This window comes from Echinops telfairi, unplaced genomic scaffold (genome assembly GCF_000313985.2).
Source record: "Echinops telfairi isolate 266 unplaced genomic scaffold, ASM31398v2 ScPeMD7_7457;HRSCAF=8495, whole genome shotgun sequence".
NCBI classification, from domain to species: Eukaryota; Metazoa; Chordata; class Mammalia; order Afrosoricida; family Tenrecidae; genus Echinops; species Echinops telfairi.
In genome coordinates, this window is record NW_022111357.1 from 25,583,809 (window position 1) to 25,589,111 (window position 5,303).

The window sequence follows — 5,303 nt, forward strand, 5'->3', positions numbered from 1 at the left end:
TCCAGGGGCCGGGCGCCCCGCGCCTCCGAGAGCGCCTTCCACCGGGTTGTTCTGCCCTTGGACTTCTCTCTGCCTGGCTTTCCCCAAGACTGCAGCGCCAGGGCTGGCCAGGCCTGGGGCGACAAAGATGGAGGTGTTCTTTCTGGTAGGAACCAGACATTGCGATCTTGTTCCGAGCGTTCGGCGCTCCCCTCCACGGAGTCCGGGCCCCGGGAGGCGGCCCCCGCTCCGCAGTCCGCCCGTCCGCCCACCCTCTCGGCTCCCAGCTCCCGGCGTGCAAATGGGAGCCCGCTGAGGTCGCTGCTCGCTGCACCGGTGTCACTCGACCTCCGCCCAGCCGCCCCTGGGCTCCAGGCCCGGGGCTTAGGCATCGGGAGCACGGCCGTGAGGTCTCCGGGAAGGCCAGTTAGCCACAAAAAGACCAGGACATTGCTTCATGTCCCTAGCTCCTAGGAGGAGCGGTCCCCGCATCAGCCTCACCTCTGCAGCTGCGGGTGGCTATCCGGGTGGGTGGCGGTAACGTGCTCTCTTGCCTAACGGAGAGAGGATAGCTTGACTCCGGGAACGTGGTAGCCCAAGACACTAAGTGGGGCCTGCTTGTGGAACTTGGGGGGGGGGTGTTTTCTTTTCTATCAGAGTTCTCCTGGTGTGCGTGGCTGGAAGGAAGCTCTGGGGTGGACAACTGGATGTCAGGAGGCTGTGAGCATCCTGGGCGTTCCATGCCGTCTAGTCCATTGATAACGCCAGGGTACACTCCAACCTATCAGCGCGCTTCTCCAGCTCGTGCTGCCCTCTCCTTTCAACATCTTCAAGCAGCAGATTGGAAAACCTTCCCCATCTCTCAGGATAAACTGCCGCCTCCTCCAGGTCTGATCCTGAGGCACTGACACATGGCACCTCTGCTACTCCCAACCCGCCCCCACCCTCCCGAACAAACCAATGAGTTGCCTTCCCTCCACCCAGACTCACAGTGACCCGCCCCCCACCCCCATCTTTGCAGGGTAGAACTGCACGTGATAGTGGTTCCATGGCTGGACCACTTGGAGGCCAATTGCCAGGCCTTTCTTCAGAGGTGCCTCTGAGTGGATTTAAACCACTAACCTTTTGGTTAGTAACTCAGCTTCACAAATAGCTGTGTGCACCCCCTCCCTCCATTGGGGGCAGCAGGGATCCAGTCTGTATGTCTCTGTCTCCTGTGCTGACCTTGGAAGCCCACAACTGCCCAATGGGAGAAAAATGGGGGTTTCTACTTCCGTAAAGAGTTACAGTCTCAGAAACCTATGGGGGCAGGGGCGGGGTTTCTACCCTGCCCTATAGGGTCCCTATGAGTTGACAGCAACTCGATGGCAGTGAATGAGTGCTGACCTTGGAGCCAGGTGGGGTAAACTCTATATGTGGTATATATGTCCCTCACAGATCTGGCACAGATGTGTCATGCTGATGATCATGACCATGATGATTGCTTACACTACTGCTGAGTATTTGACTGCACACCTGGTCCTGTTCTTAGCACGCTGAGTCCTCACAACTCTGGGGCTATAATGTCCCCCCGTTTTATAAGTGAAGAACTGAGGCCTCAGACTCTGCCATCGAGGTGATGCTGACTCGTAGCGTACCCTTTCAGGACAGGGCAGAACTGCACCTTGGAGTTTCTGAGACTAGCTGTGTGGGAGTGGGAAGTCCCGTCTTTCTCCCAGCTGAGTGAAGCCTGGAGAGACGTGAAGTGACTCCGGAGCCCTAGTAGGTGGTGATACCAGCAGACACGGCCTCACGGCATTGTATCCATGCAGGAAATGTTTACTGTTTTACAGTCAAAGCTTAACCACCACTCACAAAGTGGATCCTGGGCAGCGTGCATGTCTACACTGCAGGAAGCTAATTGTATCTCTTACTGAGCTTGCTAGGAGCCCTGGTGGTGCTCCGCTTGCTAACTGAAAGACGATTGGTTTGAGCCCATCAGCCACTCGGTGGTAGAGAGATGTGGCAGTGTGCTTCCAGAAAGCCTTGGCCACCCGTTGAGGCCATTCTCCTCTGTCCTGCAGACCCGTGGCAGTGCGTGGGGTCTGAGTGAGCTTGCTAAGTCATGCACAGAACGAGGAGGAGGTTCCAGAACAATCCAAACGGCCTCATGGAGGACACGGGTCTTAGGGTTGAGTCGCACTTTTCTGATGACACTGGTGACCACAGGAGGGCTGCAGTGTTGGCCGGGGGTGGGGGTGGGGGGTCTGGAAGGTGACTTGTTAATGATATCAACAGTTCCTTTATATGCCAGGCATATGCTAAGCATTAGCCCTGGTCGGGCACAGATGTTGTGGTCAGCTACAAAACAACAGGTTGGTAGTTTGAGACCCCCAGTCACTGCTCAGGAGAAAAGATCTGGCCATCTGTTCCCATCATGCCTAGGAGCCTCACAGGGTAGTTCTCCTCTGTCACGAGCTGGGATTGACTCGCAGCATCCAATGACCATCCTATCTTGATTCCCACTTTACAATGGGGAGCAATCCAACATCCAAACAAGTCCAATAATATGCAGTGAACCCACAGCCAGTAATGGACAAAGCCAGCATTTGAACCCAGATCTGTCAGCGCCAACGCCTGGGCTCCTTGGCCCACCACACCCTCGTGACTGCCGGAGAGCCCCTCCCCATCAAGCTGCACCTTGGGGACCTGGGGGGAAAGGCAGAACCTGTCAAGTCAGAGCCATCCCACTCGCTGAGACGCACCTGGCTGGCAGAGGTGCTCCAGCTGCCCTGACAGGCCTGGCTGGCACAGGGCATGGGCTGGAGGCCAGAGCCTGCTGGGCCTGGGCCAGTCTCTTGGGGCCCAGGTACCGTGGGGTGCGGAGTTGGGGCTAAAGCTCCAAAGGCCCGCTTCCCAGCTCATTAGCAAACATCTGGGCTCAGGAAAAGGACCTAGCTGGAATGTGACTGGACTGTGGGGAGCTGCTCAATCCTTGAGTCCCCTCCCAAAGTCCGGGGAATGTGAGCTCCCGCAGGGCACTGGCTCGAGCCAGCTGTTTCCTCTAATCCCGTCAGCCCAGCCCTCAGCCTCGCCAGGGGTCCAACCCTAGGCAGTCCTGCTGGAGAAAGAGAGTGGAAGGGAGCCAAGGCCTGCCTTCTCTGTCCTGGCAATTGCACCAAAGGAAGGGTTGGTACCAGGGCCCAGAAAAGCACATCCCCCCCCTCCTCTTTGAGACAAAGACAGACAGCACCCTCCCTTCACAGGGATGGAGTTGGGAAGGCAGGCTTTGCAGGATTCAGCATGGGAAGTTCTGGAATCTTCCCTGCTTGGGTTTGAATGCTTGCTCCATCACCCACTGACCATGGGACTGTGCAAGCTAGTTCACTTCTAAGCCTGTTTCCTTAAATGCAGGTAATGGTGGCATCCAATCTATTGAGTGCCCATCACACTGTAGAGCAGTGGTTCTAAACCTTCCTCATGCTGTGACCCTTTCATACAGTTCCTCATGTGGTGGTGACCCCCCACCATAACATTATTTTCGTTGCTACTTCATCACTGTCATTTTGCTACTGTTATGAATCGGGCAAGCCCTGTGAAAGGGTTGTTTGACCCCCAAAGGGGTCGCGACCCAAAGGTTTAGAGGGAATATCTATTTGTTGGGAAGCCTACGAAGACTTCTTTTGTTGTGGCTTAATATATACCAAAAGCCCTGGTGATGCTGTGGGGTAGGCGTTGGGCTGCTAACCACAAGGTCAGCAGTTCAAACCCACTAGCTGCTCCATGGGGAAAAGATGGGTTTGATTGCCTCTGTGAAGATTTACACTATCAGATCCCTGTAAGCTAGAATCGACTTGATGGTGTGTATATATGTATATGTGTGTATCTACAAAGACTTGGAAGAAATATATATGTAGGTATACACACACACACAAAGGAACTTCAAGAAGTTTGTGGGGAAATGAAATTAAAAGATAATGGAATTTTCCCACAAATGTTGGAAGCCTTTTCCTGCAGTGTGTGTGTGTGTGTGTGTGTGTGACATTGCCAACCCAACATCATTGCACAAACAGTCCAGTGCAGCCAATTGACGTTAATCATGTGCAGCCATCCCCCGTGTGAGAAGACACCAAGAAGAGGTGAGGCTGTGATAAGCAGCAGCCAGGATTTAAGGAGATAAATGGATGCAAAGTGCTCGGCACGGTTCCTGGAAACCAGCACGTGCCCCATAAAATGAAAGCTATTTAAAGGCGGTTTGCATGCAGCTCAAAGAAGGCTCTGGAGTCAGATGCCCTGGATCAAGTCCAAGCTTTAGCACAAAGCTCTCCACTTTACTCAGCTCATGCCCTTTCAAGCCTCCGTTTGCTTATCTGTGAAATGGGAATTTTAAGAGTGTCCATCGCTGGAATAAGGAGCCCTGGTAGCGCCACAGTTAAGTACTCTGCTGCTAACCAGCATGTTCAAACCCACCCAGAGGCCCGCCTGGTGACCTGCTTCCAGAAGATTCACTGCCACAGAGTCGATGCCGACTCAAAGCGACTTTGCAGCACAGTGTAGAACTGCCCCTGTGGGCTTCTGAGACAGTAACTCTTCACAGGAGTAGACAGCTTAGGTGGTCCCCCTCAGAGACTGGTGGTTTCAAACTGCTGGCCTTTCAGTTCGCAGCCCAAAGCGGAACCACCATGCCACCAGGGCTCCTTTCCATGAAGACTACAGCCTAGAACACCCCATGTGGCCCTGTCATGTGGCAGCACTATGTGTGGAAAACCCACCTGAGGACCCCCGTGTAGATGAGGTACCGAGTCTGGCACACACTCCACCCTCAGAAGGGTGGTGGCTAGGGCTGTTGGTGGAACATGGTTTCCTATAGAGCAGTGGTTTTCCACCTGCCTCATGCCGCGACCCTTTCATTCAGGTCCTCATGTGGTGGTGACCCCCTCCCCCAACCATAACATTATTTTCTTTCTTTTTTATTAAATATTTTTATTGGGGGCTTTAACATCTCTTATCACAATCCATACATTCATCCAGCGTGTCAAGCATATTTGCACATATGGCACCATCATTTTCAAAGCATTCTCTTCCCACTTGAGCCCCTGATATCAGCTCCCCATTTCTTCCCCCTCCCTCCCCTGCCCGCCCTCCCTCACGAATCCTTGATAAGTTGTAGATTATTATTTTCATATCTTACATCTGTCCTTGGTCGCCCCTCACCCACTTTTCCATTATTCATTCCCCTGGGAGGGGGGTTCTAGATTAATCCTTGTATTGATACCCCCTCTCTCTCCCACCCTCCCTTATTCCTCCTGGTATCTCTACTCTCTTTGTTGGCCCTGAGGGGTTCA

The 5,303-nt window shown here is 53.7% G+C and overlaps 1 protein-coding gene across 1 annotated transcript in view; it reads right to left on the minus strand.

Moving 5' to 3' along the window:
• The window catches only part of NBL1 (NBL1, DAN family BMP antagonist), a 13,720-nt gene extending 13,080 nt beyond the window's left edge, over positions 1 to 640 (minus strand). The window contains exon 1 of the mRNA XM_045299195.1: positions 481 to 640. The gene's annotated coding sequence lies outside the window, so the exon portion shown is untranslated. The remainder of the gene's footprint in view (positions 1 to 480) is intronic.
• Between the last annotated feature and the right edge of the window lie 4,663 nt (positions 641 to 5,303).